The sequence below is a fragment of the Arachis hypogaea genome, chromosome 9, assembly GCF_003086295.3.
Source record: "Arachis hypogaea cultivar Tifrunner chromosome 9, arahy.Tifrunner.gnm2.J5K5, whole genome shotgun sequence".
In the NCBI taxonomy this organism is placed as follows: Eukaryota; Viridiplantae; Streptophyta; class Magnoliopsida; order Fabales; family Fabaceae; genus Arachis; species Arachis hypogaea.
Genome location: NC_092044.1, coordinates 27,491,864 through 27,510,199, shown reverse-complemented (window position 1 = coordinate 27,510,199; position 18,336 = coordinate 27,491,864). Strand labels below are relative to the sequence as shown.

Below are 18,336 nucleotides of genomic sequence, written 5' to 3'. Positions count from 1 at the left end.
GATTTCTTTCTATTTTCAAAGATACTTGCTATCAATTAATGATTTGATTCAACATTTCAAGTATGTTGCCTTTTCTGTTGAGAAAGGTTTAATGTTTGAATCATATCTTTTCTTTTTAGCCAAGTTTTTAAAATCAAATCTTTTTTTTTAAAATGTTTTTCAAATCATATCTTCTCAATCACATCTTTTTAAAAAAAAAAACCAATCATCTCTTCTTAACCACATCTTTTTCAAAATAGTTTTCAATCAAATCTTTTTAATTTCTAATTTCAAAATCTTTTTCAAAAATCATTTGATTTCTTTTCCACTTTCATTTTCGAAAATCAAGTAGTATTTTCAAAAATGTTTTCAAAATCTTTTACTTAATTTTCGAAAATCACTTCTCTTCTTTTCACATCCTTCTATTTTATGGACTAACACTATTCCTTAATGCAAAATTTGAACTCCATCTTCTTTGATAAGTTCGAATTTTCTACCTCTGCCTTCTACTTTTCGTTTCCTCTGACACCTCAAGGAATCTCTATACTGTGACATAGAGGATTCCACATTTTCTTGTTCTCTTCTCTTTCTTATGAGCAGGAGCAAAGACAAAGGCATTCTTGTTGAGGCTGATCCTGAACCTGAAAGGACCTTGAAGAGAAAGCTAAGAGAAGCCAAAGCACAACTCTCTTTAGAGGACCAGACCGAATTCTTCAAAGAAGAAGAACACATGGCAGCCGAAAACAACAATGCCAACAATGCAAGGAAGGTGCTGGGTAACTTTACTGCACCTACTCCCGATTTCTATGGGAGAAGCATCTCTATCCCTGCCATTGGAGCAAACAACTTTGAGCTTAAGCCTCAATTAGTTTCTCTAATGCAACAGAATTGCAAGTTCCATGGACTTCCACTGGAAGATCCTCATCAGTTTTTAGCTGAGTTCTTGCAAATCTGTGACACTGTCAAGACTAATGGGGTTGACCCTGAGGTCTACAGACTTATGCTATTCCCTTTTGCTGTAAGAGACAGAGCTAGGACATGGTTGGACTCTCAACCTAAAGAAAGCCTGGACTCTTGGGAAAAGCTAGTCAATGCCTTCTTGGCAAAGTTCTTTCCACCTCAAAAATTGAGTAAGCTTAGAGTGGAAGTCCAAACCTTCAGACAGAAGGAAGGAGAATCCCTCTATGAAGCTTGGGAAAGATACAAACAATTAATCAGAAAGTGTCCCTCTGATATGCTTTCTGAATGGAGCATCATAGGTATTTTCTATGATGGTCTCTCTGAACTATCCAAGATGTCTTTGGATAGCTCTGCAGGAGGATCTCTTCATCTGAAGAAGACACCTACTGAAGCTCAAGAACTGATTGAAATGGTTGCAAATAACCAATTCATGTACACTTCTGAAAGAAATCCTGTGAACAATGGGACTAGTCAGAAGAAAGGAGTTCTTGAGATTGACACTCTGAATGCCATATTGGCTCAGAACAAAATATTGACTCAACAAGTCAATATGATTTCTCAAAGTCTGTCTGGAATGCAAAATGCACCAAGCAGTACTAAGGAGGCTTCATCTGAGGAAGAAGCCTATGATCCTGAGAACCCTTCAATGGAAGAGGTGAATTACATGGGAGAACCCTATGGAAACACCTATAATCCTTCATGGAGAAATCATCCAAATTTTTCATGGAAGGATCAACAGAGACCTCAACAAGGTTTCAACAATAATAATGGTGGAAGAAACAGGTTTAGCAATAGCAAGCCTTTTCCATCATCTTCTCAGCAACAGACAGAGAATTCTAAGTAGAATACCTCTGACTTAGCAACCATGGTCTCTGATCTGATCAAAACCACTCAAAGTTTCATGACTGAAACAAGGTCCTCCATTAGAAACTTGGAGGCACAAGTGGGTCAGCTGAGCAAGAAAATTACTGAACTCCCTCCTAGTACTCTCCCAAGCAATACAGAAGAAAATCCAAAAGGAGAGTGCAAGGCCATCAACATGGCCGAATTTTGGGAGGAAGAAGAGGTAGTGAACGCCACTGAGGAAGGCCTCACTGGACGTCCACTGGCCTCCAATGAGTTCCCCAATGAGGAACCATGGGAATCTGAGGCTCAAACTGAGACCATAGAGATTCCATTGGACTTACTTCTGCCATTCATGAGCTCTGATGAGTATTCTTCCTCTGAAGAGGATGAATATGTCACTGAAGAGCAAGTTGCTAAATACCTTGGAGCAATCATGAAGCTAAATGACAAGTTATTTGGAAATGAGACTTGGGAGGATGAACCTCCTTTGCTCACCAAAGAACTGGATGACTTGTCTAGGCAGAAACTGCCTCAAAAGAGACAGGATCCTGGGAAGTTTTCAATACCTTGTACCATAGGCACCATGACCTTCAAGAAGGCCTTGTGTGACTTAGGGTCCAGTGTAAACCTCATGCCTCTCTCTGTAATGGAGAAGTTAGGGATCTCTGAGGTGCAAGCTGCAAAAATCTCACTAGAGATGGCAGACAATTCAAGAAAACAAGCCCATGGACTTGTAGAGGATGTTCTGGTTAAAGTTGAAGAACATTACATCCCTACTGATTTCATAGTCCTAGAGACTAGGAAGTGCATGGATGAATCCATCATCCTTGGCAGACCCTTCCTAGCCACAGCAAGGGCTGTGATTGATGTTGATAGAGGAGAGTTGATCATTCAAGTGAATGAAGAATCCTTGGTGTTTAAGGCTCAAGGATATCCCTCTATCATCATGGAGAGGAAGCATGAAGAGCTTCTCTAAAAAACAGAGGCCCCACAGTCAAACTCCAAGTTTGGTGTTGGGAGGCCACAACCAAACTCTAAGTTTGGTGTTGAACCCCCACATTCAAACTCTAAGTTTGGTGTTGGGAGGTCCCAACATCGCTCTGAGCAATTCTGAGGCTCCATGAGAGTCCTCTGTCAAGCTAATGACATTAAAGAAGCGCTTGTTGGGAGGCAACCCAATGTTTTATAATTAACTATTTTCCTTTGTCATTTAATTTTTTTGTAGGTTGTTGATCATGAGAAGTCACAAAATCAATGAAAAAATCAAAAAACAGAATGAAAAACAGGAAGAAAAACAGCACACCCTGGAGGACGCACCTACTGGCGTTTAAACGCCAGTGAGGTTAGCAGATGGGCGTTTAACGCCCAGCCTGGCACCATTCTGGGCGTTTAACGCCAGAAAGGGGCACCAGACTGGCGTTAAACGCCAGAAAAGGGCAAGAAGCTGGCGTTAAACGCCAGAAATGGGCACCAGCCCGGCGTTTAACGCCAGAATTGGCACAAAACGAGATTTTGCTTGCCATTTGGTGCAGGGATGACTTTTCCTTGACACCTCAGGATCTGTGGACCCCACAGGATCCCCACCTACCCCACCACTCTCTCTCTTCTTCTTCACCCATTCACCAATCACCTCAACACCTCTTCCCCAAAAACCCTTCACCTATCAAATCCCATCTTTCTCTTCACCACTCACATCCATCCTTCATAAAACCCCACCTACCTCACCATTCAAATTCAAACCACTTTCCCACCCAAACCCACCCATACATGACCGAACCCTCCCTTCCCCCTCTCCTATATATACCCTCCTTCACTCCTTCATTTTCACACAACATACACACCACTTCTCCCCTTCTTGGCCGAAAATAAAAGCCATTCCTTTTCTCCTCATTTCTTCTTCTTCTCCTCTCTTCTTCCTTCTTTTGCTCGAGGACGAGCAAACATTTTAAGTTTGGTGTGGTAAAAGCATTGCTTTTTGTTTTTCCATAACCATTTATGGCATCCAAGGCCGGAGAAACCTCTAGAAAGAGGAAAGGGAAGGCAAAAGCTTCTACCTCCGAGTCATGGGAGATGGAGAGATTCATCTCAAGGGTGCATCAAGACCACTTCTATGAAGTTGTGGCCTTGAAGAAGGTGATCCCCGAGGTCCCTTTTTCACTCAAAAAGAGTGTATATCTGGAGATCCGACATGAGATCCGAAGAAGAGGTTGGGAAGTTCTTACCAACCCCATTCAACAAGTCGGAATCTTGATGGTTCAAGAGTTCTATGCCAATGCATGGATCACCAAGAACCATGATCAAAGTGTGAACCCGGATCCAAAGAATTATCTTACTATGGTTCGGGGGAAATACTTGGATTTTAGTCCGGAAAGTGTAAGGTTGGCATTCAATTTGCCCATGATGCAAGGAGATGAGCACCCTTACACTAGAAGGGTCAACTTTGATCAAAGGTTGGACCAAGTCCTCACAATCATATGTGAAGAGGGCGCCCAATGGAAGAGAGATTCAAGAGGGAAGCCGGTTCAATTGAGAAGGCATGACCTCCAACCCGTGGCTAGAGGATGGTTGGAGTTTATCCAACGCTCAATCATTCCCACTAGCAACCGGTCCGAAGTTACTCTAAACCGGGCTATCATGATTCATAGCATCATGATTGGAGAAGAAATAGAAGTTCATGAGGTTATAGCTCAAGAGCTTTATAAGGTGGCGGACAAGTCCTCTACCTTGGCAAGGTTAGCCTTTCCTCATCTCATTTGTCACCTCTGTTATTCAGTTGGAGTTGACATAGAGGGAGACATCCCCATTGATGAGGACAAGCCCATCACTAAGAAGAGGATGGAGCACACAAGAGACCCCACTCATCATGAGATCCCTGAGATTCCTCAAGGGATGCACTTTCCTCCACAAAACTATTGGGAGCAACTAAACACCTCCCTAGGAGAATTGAGTTCCAACATGGGACAACTAAGGATGGAGCATCAAGAACACTCCATCATCCTCCATGAAATTAGAGAAGATCAAAGAATCATGAGGGAGGAGCAACAAAGACAAGGAAGAGACATTGAGGAGCTCAAGCACTCCATAGGATCTTCAAGAGGAAGAAAGAGCCGCCATCACTAAGGTGGACCCGTTCTTTGATTTCCTTGTTCTTTATTCTTCTGTTTTTCGAATTTTATGCTTATGTTTATCTATGTTTGTGTCTTGTGATCATTAGTGTCTTAGTGTCTATGCCTTAAAGTTATGAATGACCTATGAATCCATCACCTCTCTTAAAAAAAAAAGTGCTTAATTGAAAAAGGAAAGAATTGCATGAATTTTGAATTTTATAACAGTTTAATTATTTTGATGTGGTGGCAATATTTTTGTTTTCTGAATGTATGCTTAAACAGTGCATATGTATCTTGAATTTGTGGTTCATGAATGTTGGCTCTTGAAAGAATGATGAAAAAGGAGACATGTTACTGAGGATCTGAAAAATCATTAAAATGATTCTTGAAGCAAGAAAAAGCAATGAAAAAAAAAACGAAAAAAAATAGAAAAGGGGAGAAAAAGAAAGAAAAAGAAATAAAGTTGTGATCCAAGGCAAAAAGAGTGTGCTTAAGAACCTTGGACACCTCTAATTGGGGACTCTAGCAAAGCTGAGTCACAATCTGAAAAGGTTCACCCAATTATGTGTCTGTGGCATGTATGTATCCGGTGGTAATACTGGAAGACAGAGTGCTTTGGGCCACAGCCAAGACTCAATAAGTAGCTTTGTTCAAGAATCATCATACTCTACTAGGAGAATCAATAACACTATCTAGATTCTAAGTTCCTAAAGAAGCCAATCATTCTGAATTTCAAAGGATAGAGTGAGATGCCAAAACTGTTCAGAGACAAAAAGCTAAAAGCCCCGCTCATCTAATTAATACTGATCTTCATAGATGTTTTTGGAATTCATTGCATATTCTCTTCTTTTTATCTTATTTGATTTTCAGTTGCTTGAGGACAAGCAACAATTTAAGTTTGGTGTTGTGATGAGCGGATAATTTGTACGCTTTTTGGCATTGTTTTTAGTATGTTTTTAGTATGATCTAGTTAGTTTTTAGTATATTTTTATTAGTTTTTAGTTAAAATTCACTTTTCTGGACTTTACTGTGAGTTTGTGTGTTTTTCTGTGATTTCAGGTATTTTCTGGCTGAAATTGAGGGACCTGAGCAAAAATCTGATTCAGAGACTGAAAAGGACTGCAGATGCTGTTGGATTCTGACCTTCCTGCACTAGAAGTGGATTTTCTGGAGCTACAGAAGCCCAATTGGCGCGCTCTCAACGGCGTTGGAAAGTAGACATCCTGGGCTTTCCAGCAATATATGATAGTCCATACTTTGTCCAAGATTTGATGGCCCAAACCGGCGTTCAAAGTCACCCTCAGGAATTCCAACGTTAAACGCTGGAACTGGCACCAAAATGGGAGTTAAACGCCCAAACTGGCATAAAAGCTGGCGTTTAACTCCAAGAGAAGTCTCTGCACGAAAATGCTTCATTGCTCAGCCCAAGCACACACCAAGTGGGCCCGGAAGTGGATTTTTATGTCATTTACTCATTTCTGTAAACCTTAGGCTACTAGTTTTCTATAAGTATGACCTTTTACTATTGTATTTGTATCTTTTGATCACTTTAGATCTCTAGATCATCTTTGGACGTCTAGTTCTTAGATCATTGGAAGGCTGGCCTCACGGCCATGCCTAGACCTTGTTCTTATGTATTTTCAACGGTGGAGTTTCTACACACCATAGATTAAGGTGTGGAGCTCTGCTGTACCTCGAGTATCAATGCAATTACTATTGTTCTTCCATTCAATTCCGCTTGTTCTTGTTCTAAGATATCACTTGTTCTTCAACTTGATGAATGTGATGATCCGTGACACTCATCATCATTCTCACCTATGAACATGTGACTGACAACCACCTCCGTTCTACCTTCGATTGGGTGAATATCTCTTGGATTCCTGATTGCACGATGCATGGTTGATCGCCTGACAACCGAGTGCTCGCCTGACAACCGAGCCAACCATTTCGTGAGATCAGAGTCTTCGTGGTATAGGCTAGAACTGATGGCGGCATTCAAGAGAATCCGGAAGGTCTAACCTTGTCTGTGGTATTCTGAGTAGGATTCAATGATTGAATGACTGTGACGTGCTTCAAACTCCTAGCAGGCGGGGCGTTAGTGACAGACGCAAAAGAATCACTGGATTCTATTCTGGCCTGAACGAGAACCGATAGATGATTAGCCATGCTGTGACAGAGCATAGGAACATTTTCACTGAGAGGATGGGAGGTAGCCACTGACAACGGTGAAACCCTTGCATAAGCTTGCCATGGAAAGGAGTAAGAAGGATTGGATGAAGACAGTAGGAAAGCAGAGAGACGGAAGGGAAGGCATCTTCATGCGCTTATCTGAAGTTCCTACCAATGAATTACATAAGTATCTCTATCTTTATCTTTATATTTTCGCATATCACCATACCCATTTGAGTTTGCCTGACTAAGATTTACAAGGTGACCATAGCTTGCTTCATACCAACAATCTCTGTGGGATCGACCCTTACTCGCGTAAGGTTTATTACTTGGACGACCCAGTACACTTGCTGGTTAGTTGTGCGAAGTTGTGTTTATGCCATGGTAGTGAGCACCAAGTCTTTGGCGCCATTACTAGGGATTATTAGAGTTGTGAAAAGTATTGATCACAATTTCGTGCACCAATAGACAGGGTGTAGACGCTGTCTGATCTTACGGTATTTACATATAAACAGAGAACGAAGTTTTCCCTAGACTTAGAAGACTACGCAGAGCGAAACTTTTTTGCGAAATGTTCACTGGCAGCTCACGAAAAAGTACTCCTGCCTCTAGCTGAAGGGGAAAAGAAGGGGTAAGAATTGGAGAGTTCTTAGTAGGGTCGGGGTTATTAGTTAAGTTCATTAATTCTGTGTTGTTTAACAGACAAATAATAGAATACAAAAAAGTAGTAAATAGACAAAGAATACAGAAAAACATTACACAGAAAGAGAATACATATAACACACATACACACAGAATACACAACAGAATAATATACACAAACAAGGATGATGCATGTCTAGTCATATGCAGGCCACGAGCTCATGTGTCAATTGACTACCCGCAACCGGACATTATCTAGGAACAAGTCCTAGATATAGCTTTCCATTGCATCAGTTGTATATTAGTCTAATGGTTGAAGCCACATCAGTTGACTTAAATATAGGTACCCCTAGAAAATAGTTCCCGCTACATCAGTTGCATACTGGTCGTATGGCCGAAATCACATCAGTTGACTTTAATATGCATACCCTTGGGAAATAATTCTCAGTTGTGGACATCCCCAGTAACATTTTCCTTTTCCTTTTTGTAAACCTTTTTTAGTTTTCTTCTTCTGTTTCACTTCTTTAGCCACTCCTTTCAGTTACCAGTTCTCAGTCTCTATTTCTGGTTATTAGGTGGCTTTGTCCTTTCTCTGATCTCTTTTAATTTCTTAACTAAATCATGTTCATTCACTTTCTATTTCTCTTCTTTACTTTCTTAACCGATTTTCAACTTCTCTACTTCTTTATTCTTTCTTTGTTTGTCTCTTTGACTTTTACTTTGCGAACTATTTCAGTTTTGGTGTGAATAATTAACATGTTCCAAGCATAGGTTCATTAAGTCTATGTTGAACCAGTTTAGATTTTCATATAATACCTAACCCTAAACGCAAATCAAATACTAACTATATTGCTCCTAGATCGCTTCTCTAATTGACATTTATGTTTACCGTTAAAGCTTTACCAACAGTTTCTTTGGTTTTTATCTTTTCTTCAACATTTTATCTTTCTTTTATCTGCTTTTCACTAACATGTTCTTACCACTCCCTAAGTGTCTTATGAAGGTAATTATGAGATTTTGAGCTTAAAGTTGCCTTCCTAATACTTTTAGAAAAAAATTGTCTTTTCACCATTATTTTATTATTAAATCATTTTTAAAAATATTTATTATGAATTTTTGAAAATTATATTTTTATCCCAAAATTTTATTAAATTATATTTTGACCCCTTAACTTTTGATATTTATACTTTAACCCACTAAACTTTAGCATTTATACTTTCCTCCCCAAAACATAAAAATATTTGCACTTTGACCCCTAACAAGATCAAAGAGCTGTTCTTAAGTATATTCAAAGTGTTTTTCGTATTCTTCGTAAGTTCTTTAAATTCTTTCTTCAAATATGACCCGTTTTTCAATCTTTTCGATAACCGATTTTTACCATAGATCAAACTAAATTAGCAGCCACTAAAACCCATAATTTCCAATTGATTTCAACATTAATTCATCACCAATTTAAGGCCTATATTTTGTTTTTCCAGCTGCATTCAAGAACATTTTTATAACTTAAATATCATCAAATTTCATCAAACTTTCAACAAACTTTCACCAAGAATAACTCATAAAAGCAATCAATTTCAAGCATAACCAAATCATACAACAATCATACAACTCAAACACAATTAATCAAGATTAATTTCACAGACTCTACCTTGATTTGCTGCTTTAATTTGGCTATCCTTCAAAGTTTTACTAGAGCACTTTTTTATACTAAATCACATCAAGAACAACATTAATTCCTTAGAACCTCAACTGATCGAATCTTAATCAACATGTTAGGATAGAATTTTTTGCCTTAAAATTTCTAGAAATGAAAGATTCTTACCTCACAAGTCATGCTAAGCAAGAGATCTATAGAGAAACATCAAGAAAACACAAGTTTAACAAGGTTTTCTTGTAACTGAACCAAGGAGGAGGAATGAGCAGCCACCTAACCTGGTTTTGATCCATGAAAAGTGACATAGATTTAAAGAATAAAAAGAGAGGATCACTTAATCAGTTTGAAATTTTGATTTGAGTTTTGGTTTGGAAGAAATCAAGATTTGAAGTCTTATGTGTTCAAAGTTTTCTCTCTTTTCTTTCTCTCTCTTATTTTCGGTCGTTCAAGGTGAAAATCAACAGCTTGGAATGTCTTGGGGTGAGAAAAAAACTTACTTGATTAAAATGGTTAAAAAAATATCTCAAGTATATATAATTACTAAAACTATATGTATTAGAGAGCACAGTTAACAACATATTTAGAGATTAAAATCTGAGCTACTAGTATAGATGATACCAGTAACATGATTCATATGAGAATAAAAGATATATCATGAGGCATCAGCATTGCTAAAGTCATCAGAGAATGCTGGTGTTAACCTGCACTAGTAGATTGTGAGCTCGGTTAAACTTATCTCCCGTTTTTAAGTAAAACAGATTAAATAATATTATAATATTCCTCAAAGATGTCTAATATTAATATAATAATAATATTATATTATTATTTTTCTTCTCTCATGAATTGAGTCTGGCTCGTCTAATCGAAGTGGCTCAAAAACTAGATTCTTCGCCACTATGTCATCGAGCTTATCTCAGTAAAGGTGCTAGCTTAGTGATGACATAATGATGATATAGATTGAGGTGCTTGATGATATAGCAGAGGTGCTTCTTTTACTGAACTGCCAAAAAATTCTGTTTCTTTAAAAAAGTCTCGTGTATCTAAAAACTAGGTTAATACATTGTCCTTATTCCATCCCCTTTTTTTTGTTTTAGACAAAAAACCCTAAACCTCCTTTCTGAAGCAGCTTTGCCATTAGGTCATAGTGCCACCACCTCAACCACCACGCTGTTCGAGTTACTACCATGTCGAAAAAATCTTTTGCGCTCCCACTATCTCCAGCTAAGTGAGTAATGAGTTTAGAGCAAGGTTCTGAAAATCGGTTCGAATCGACAGGTAGAACCGGTCAAACCGGGAACCGATGGAAATGCCAGTTCGGATCAATGCCAAAACCGCAAGATTAGAAAGCCATCGTTGGACTGCCAAACCGGCTGAGAACCGGTCGATCAAACCGAACCGTAAACGGGCCGGTTTTTGAGAATTTAGCAAAAGTGCAGAACACAACCGTTTGAATGCACTAAACCCCCCATTTTCCCATTGTGCATTACGCGATTACCCTGCCCTCCCAACCCAGGAACCCTAGCAACTGATAAACCCCATTTTTAGGGTTTATCTTGTATTGAATTTAGAGGGTTTTGTCAACTTGTCTCCCATTTATTCACTAAAATAACATGACTTTGTAAATTCTCCTTTAATTGTGCTTAAGAATGAAAACATGCTTTTTGGGTCTTAAAATAGCTAAATTTAATTCACCTTGATTCCATTAGATGCCTTGATATGTCTGTTAAGTAATTTCAGGTTTAGGAGGCAAAGATTGGATTTAAGGGAACGAAGGAAAAGCATGTAGAAATGGAGAACTCATGAAGAAATGAAGGAATCGCAAAGCTGTCAATCCTGACCTCTTTGCACTTAATCGATCATAACTTGAGCTACAGAGGTCTAAATGAGACGCTTCTAGTTGCGTTGGAAAGTTAACATCTGGGGCTTCAAAATAATATAAAATTTGTTATAGTTTCCTGGCGTTTAGAGATGTGTACGCGTGATGTACATGTACATATGAGAGCTGCACGTGACTCACTAAAGGCAACTCGTGGCTAGCGATTTCTGAAGCATTTTGGGCCCAATCCAACTCATTTCTGATGCTATTTAACCCAAGGATTGAAGAGGGATGAACCATCTAGTTAGTTAATTAGTTTTAGTTTAGTTTTCATGAGGCTTTAGTTAGTTTCTAGAGAGAGAAGCTCTTTTTTCTCTCTAGAATTAGGGTTCTTAGGTTTAGATCTAGATCTACTTCTTCTACCTCTTCTCTTTTGCTTTAATTTTCCTTTTTCATCTTTAATTGTTCTCTTGTAGTTGTAGCATTCTACTTCTCTTGTAGTTCTTTGTATTGTTAATTATAGTCTATGAATTCTTTTATAGATCTACATTTCTTCTCAATGTAATTGGTAAGTTCTTTGTTGTTTCATGATTGTTTTGCCTTTCTATTATTAATCTCTTGCTTTTGTAGTTGTAGATTCCTTTAATTCTTGCAATTAATAATGTTTGCCTTTATTGCCTTCTATGTGTTTGTTGAAATGTTTCTTCTAGTTATGAGTTAGATTTTTGTTCCCCTTGGCCTAGGTAGAGTAATTAGTGACACTTGAGTTATCAAACTCTCTTGTTGATTGATAATTAGAGATTGCTAATTGACTTGAATGCCACTAAACCTAGTCTTTCCTTAGTAGTTAGCTAGGCCTTGTGGCATCAAGTTAATTCATCCACTTGAATCTCCTCCTTGGTTAGAGGTTAACCAAGTGGGAGCAATGAACAATTCTCATCACAATTGATAAGGATAACTAAGATAAGCTTTCTAGTTCTCACACCTTGCCAAGAGCTCTCTTACTTGCTAGCTTATTTCCTTTGCCATTTATATTTCTTGTCTATTACCTCAAAACCCCAAACATACTTCATAACCAATAACAAGACACTTTATTGCAATTCCTAGGGAGAACGACCCGAGGTTTGACTACTTCGGTTTATATTTTTAGGGGTTTGTTACTTGTGACAACCAAATTTTTGTATGAAAGGATTTTAGTTGGTTTAGAAACTATACTTGCAATGAGGATTTATTTGTGAAATCTTTACCAACCAAAAATTCATTCATCAAAATGGCGCCGTTGCCAGGGAGTTGCAATTGTGTGCCTTGTTATTGGTTATTGTATATATGTGAATATTGTGAATATGTTTGCCTTTTGTTTCCTTGTTAGTTCTTGCTAGTTCTAGGATTTGGTTTTCTTTGTTTCTTATTAGATTTTGTTTTCATTTTCTCTTGCTATCATGAATTCTCACTTTGGCTATGAGTTTAGTTCTAACTATGTTGTAGGCAATGGGAGCTTCAATGAAGATGTATATCAAGGATAGAACAATCAAGATTAGAAGGAGCCACAAGCTTATAGACAACCTTCTTAGCAACAACCTCCTCCGGTCTCATATAGGTATAACTCCAATCCTATTGCATATTAATCTAATGGATGTGGTAGCCCTTGTTGTACATGTCACCAACCACCACCACATGCCTATGGACCACCTCCTCAACATAGCCTTCAACCATACTCACAAGCCCCTTTTTACCAAACACCTCCATTTGACCCTAATCCTTATCCACTATACCAACCACATTTTAAACCATATGAGTCACACATAGAACCACCACCATTCCAATATCAATACTCCTAAGAACCACCTCAATATACACCACCACCTTACCAAGAGGAACCACTTTCCTATCATGAATCCTTCCTCCAAAATGATGAACCCTCCTATCCACCCCAAGCCTCAATGGATGAAGTGATTTTATTCTTTCAAAGGCAAGAAGAGATGAAAAGGGGGGGTACAAGAATCCATGGCCACCTTGGCCGATGTAGTAAATCGGTTAGCCTCCCAATGCTTGAGCACTTAGGGCACTCCCATAGCCACATGTGGAGAATCAATTGAAGAGCATAGCATGAAGGAAAGATTGGAAATTCCGGTGGAAAAGGAGGAATGTTGCTTTGTGTTAGAACAATTGGAGGAACCTATAATTATTGAAGAAAAGGAAAAAGTGGTTGAAGACTTAGAAGATGCGAAACCTCCATGGGAATCTAGAGTCATAGAAAACCCCTCCAAGAAAGTTGAATTTGATATTGAGGAAGAGAGTGCACAACCTCCAAAACAATTATTAAATGAAGACTTGGAAGGACTAAAGCGAGAATTGAGTTCCCTTGGTGATGAAGATCATGCCTCAAACCTTCTTGGTGAAGAATCCTTTGAACTTGAAGAAACTTCTCTCGATGAGATAGAGAGCAATGTGGAGGTAGATTTCTATAATCCTTCCATTTAAGACTTGAGTGATGGAGAAGAGCTAGATGGAATTGACGAACAAAGGATTGAAATTAAAAAAGTTTGTAAAGAGGTGGAGGTAATTAGGGAAGAACATAAGGGAGTAGAACTTGCAAGGACATTGGAAATACCTCTCCCAAGCCATCACCATCCATTTTTTCATTCAAGTGGGTAAATTCCTTATACTTAAGCTTTAAGATTCCCCTTGAATACGGTTTGCTTGAGACAGATGGTCAACTTAGACATATTTGTGGCTTTAAGAGCAAAAGGGAGATGGTTAGTGGTTGGCATTGTAAATCAAGGTTTATTATGGTTAGATGCTCAAAGCTTAATTACAAGGGTTGGTGTAGGACTAGATTGCTTAGGTCTAGGATGATGTTTGGTCACTTCATTGAGAATTCATCTTGCTTGTCACCCAGATGGACTAATAATGATCAACTTCAATACGGGTATGAAAAAAAAGTGTGGGATCTCGGATTACAAGAAGAGGATCGCCTTTGGGAGCCCCAAGCTTGTGAAGAACTCCATCAAGGCTTGGTGCAACTCATAAGAAATCTTGGGACACAATGGAGAACCAAGCATTGGTGGGAGTTCCAAGAAGAATTCAAGCACAAGCCACCTTGATAAAGAGCTCCCCATAAGTCCAACTTAAGGACAATAAATAAAAGTGCTAGGTGGGAGACACCCCACCATGGTAAAATCCTTTCATTTTCTCTTTTGTAAATATTGGTAAAATTAGTTTAATTTCATGTTTTGTTTAGTTTGTTGAGTTTATTTGGTAGTTTAGTAGGTTAAATAAGGTTTTATGGTGTTTTGGTAGCTGTTTAGAGGTTTGGAATGCTTGGTTTGGTGCAAAAACATGAAAAATTTTGAAAAACAGAGCACCAACTCACGCGTACGCGCCATGCACGTGTACGCGCCATGCACGTGTACGCGTACCCCGAGCATTTTTGACCATCCACGCGCACGCATGCTACACGCGTACGCGTAGATCGAGAAGTTTCACCCCTCCATATATTGACCCGAGAGTTGTGCCTGCACTGCGCGAACATTGTGCCCCTAGCACAAACCAACCTGCGCGTACACGTACTCTACGCGTACGCGTCACTTCCATTTCACCACCACCCATGCGCACGCGTGACATACGCGTACGCGTGGCTTGCCTTCCTTTATCATCTTCTTTTTTCTCTTCTTCTCATTTCTTTCCTTCTCTTTTCTTCTTCCCTTCTCCAACACCCCCCACCCAACACTTCCAAACACCATTTCTAACCACTTCTTTTAGTTAGTTAGTTAATTAGTTGTTTAGTTAGTTTAATTTTCATTTCATTTTCTTTTTTTCATACTAAGTGTTGGATTATTAATCTTGTTTACTATTCATTGCTGCTAATCATTGATAAGATGTTATCTTAATATCATTGTTGTTAATATTCATTGTTGGATTTTATTGTTGAGGTTATAATTTGCTACTTGGTCTTGAACTTTTTATGACTAACTTTTGTGAACACCAAGTGAGTGACATTGCCTTAAAGCTTTCTAGATCTTTTGAATTGCATGATTTGGCCACCATGTGATTTGAATCTTTTTCTTTGATTAGGAAATTTCTTGATATTGGATGTTGTACATTTACCTTAATGCATTGTACTTCTTGATCATATGCATCCATATGTTTTTAGCTTGAATGCTTTCATGCTTCTTTATTGCTTGTTTGGTTGTTTTAACCCACAAGTTTAGAGCATCTTAAGCACACTAGAATGAGTGAAGTGCATGCTCCCTTTTGTATAATTTGTGACACAGCTTTGTATGCTAGTGTGTGTTCTAGACTGCATACATCTTAGAACTCACGCACCTATTTCTCACAAATGTCACACTAGTTCACTCACTCAATTCTAGTTCTTTTCCTCATTCCAACAATTTATGCTTCCCTGCTTTTGTGTCTACTTGCCTTCTTATCCTGTTTTCTATTTTTAAGATGAATCATTTTAAGCAAAAACGGAAGTGAAAAAGAACATGCAGCAACCGGTTGACCTACCAGCTGAAGGTAGCAACTCGGAGAGTCACCGTACCCCCTTGCTCATCTTTGAGTGCACCGAGGACGGTGCAAACTTTTAAGTGTGGTGAGGTCGTCCGACCGGTCGGCGATTTTGGGTGACAAGTTTCTAATCCCAACACTTTTGCATTTCATTTTTTAGGTCTTTTAGGATTTTTACTTGCATTTTCTTATTTTGCATATCCATGTATAATAAGCTTAGTCAAAATCATGATATTTTTCAGAAAAACATTCCTAATAGGGCATTGACACCTCAATTGATTTGAGTGAAGAAAAAAAAACTTTTCATAGGACTTGCTTGAAATATATATTGTGGATCATGTTTTTTGAGCTAAGAACACAAGCATGTGAGACTTGAGCCTAATGGTGTGGTTACATCTTATAACCACTTATCTTCCTTCTTGTGTGCAGTGTTCTCTTCCTATGATTGTGATCTTTGATTTGTTTGATTCTTTAATTCCATTATTTTGTGTATTCATGCATTTACATGATTGAGGCCATCATTTCATTAGCTCACTTACCCAAATAGCCTTACCTTTTTATCAACCTTTGTTAGCCAACTTTGAGCCTATGATTAACACACTTGTTCTTTATTTTAGCACATTACAAGCCCAAAGCAAAAAATAATAAATGTCCTTTATTTGGATCTTTGATTAGCTTAGGCTAGTGTGTGTGTCATTCAAATGTGGGAAAACTTGGGACATTGGTTAGGATAAAAGGAGTATTTTTGTTTTTTGTTGTAAATATTGGGATTGGGTACATACTCATGTATTAATCAAATGTTAGACCTTATGCATTGATGTTCTTGTATATTGCTTGAAAGAAAAAAATAATAAATAAATATGAGAAAAACAAAAAGAAAAAGTGGAAAAGAAAAGAAAAGAAAAAAAAAACAGAAAGAAAAAGAAAAAAAATGAAAGAATAAAAAGGGGACAAAATACCCCAAAGTAAAGTTCAATAAAGTCAATGCATATGAGTTAGTGATAAAAAAGAGAATGCATGAGTATGTGAAAAAGTAAAGAATGGGTAGTTAGGTTAGCACTTAATTGTATAGGTTGTCATAGGTTAGGTGGGAAGTCTAAGCTTATCAAAGACTCAAATTTCAAGTCCACTTAACCAAATATACATCCTACCTTGACCCTAGCCCCATTACAACCTATGAAAAGACCTCATGATGAATGTATGCATGCATGAAATAATTGTTGATTGTTAGATGAGAAATAAATCTTGAAAAGCATTATTAGGGAAGAATTGAGTGAATCAACCCTAAACACTTGAGCGAATAGAGTGTAAACACGACCGGTGAGGGTTCGATTGCTCAATTACATGGTTTCACCTAGAATCATCACTTTTCTTGCAAGTTTGTAAAAATATTTAATAACTCACTTCAATTGTGGATTTGATTTGATTGCTATCGCTTTAGCCCTTATGCTTATATATGTTCTCTTGGGAATTGATTTATTTTGACCAAGCAATTGCATTCATTTAGATAGTTGCATGTAGATAGGTTGCATTTAGTTAGTTTGCATTAAGTAAAGGTTGATACCCTTTGTTTTCTTCTTGATTTTAGCATGAGGACATGCTATTATTTAAGTGTAGGGAGGTTGATAAATCCCATTTTCAGGATTTATCTTGTGTTAAATTTAGAGAGCTTTGTCAACTTGTCTCCAATTTATTCACTAAAATAGCATGATTTTGTAAATTCTCCTTTAATTGTGCTTAAGAGTGAAAACATGCTTTTTGGGTCTTAAAATAGCTAAATTTAATTCACCTTGATTCCATTAGATGCCTTGATATGTTTGTTAAGTGATTTCAGGTTTAGGAGGCAAAGATTGGAATTAAGGGAACGAAGGAAAAGAAATCGCAAAGCTGTCAATCCTGACCTCTTTGCACTTAATCGATTATAACTTGAGTTACAGAGGTCCAAATGAGGTGGTTATAGTTGTGTTGGAAAGCTAACATCCGGGGCTTCAAAATGATATAAAATTTGCCATAGTTTTCTGGCGTTTAATGACGCGTACACGTGATGTATGCGTACACGTGAGAGTTGCACGTGACTCACTAAAGGCAACTCATGGCCAGCGATTTCTGAAGCATTTTGGGCCCAATCCAACTCATTTTTTATGCTATTTAACCCAAGGATTGAAGAGGGATGAATCATCTAGTTTGTTAATTAGTTTTAGTTTAGTTTTCATGAGGCTTTAGTTAGTTTCTAGAGAGAGAAGCCCTCTCTTCTCTCTAGAATTAGGGTTCTTAGGTTTAGATCTAGATATACTTCTTCTACCTCTTCTCTTTTGCTTTAATTTTCCTTTTTCATCTTTAATTGTTCTCTTGTAGTTGTAGCATTCTACTTCTCTTGTAGTTCTTTGTATTTTTAATTGTAGTTTATGAATTCTTTTGTAGAACTACATTTCTTCTCAATGCAATTGGTAAGTTCTTTGTTGTTTCATGATTGTTTTGCCTTTCTATTGTTAATCTCTTGCTTTTGTAGTTGTAGATTCCTCTAATTCTTGTAATTAATAATGTTTGCCTTTATTGCCTTCTATGTGTTTGTTGAAATGTTTCTTCTAGTTATGAGTTAGATTTTTGTTCCCCATGGCCTGGGTAGAGTAATTAGTGACACTTGAGTTATCAAA

The 18,336-nt window shown here is 37.9% G+C and overlaps 1 non-coding gene across 1 annotated transcript; it reads right to left on the bottom strand.

The window, feature by feature from the left end:
- Positions 1-1,111: 1,111 nt before the first annotated feature.
- Positions 1,112-1,219, bottom strand: LOC112713319 (small nucleolar RNA R71). The gene has a single exon (XR_003158293.1). It is a non-coding gene; the product is annotated as a small nucleolar RNA R71 (small nucleolar RNA).
- Positions 1,220-18,336: the final 17,117 nt, after the last annotated feature.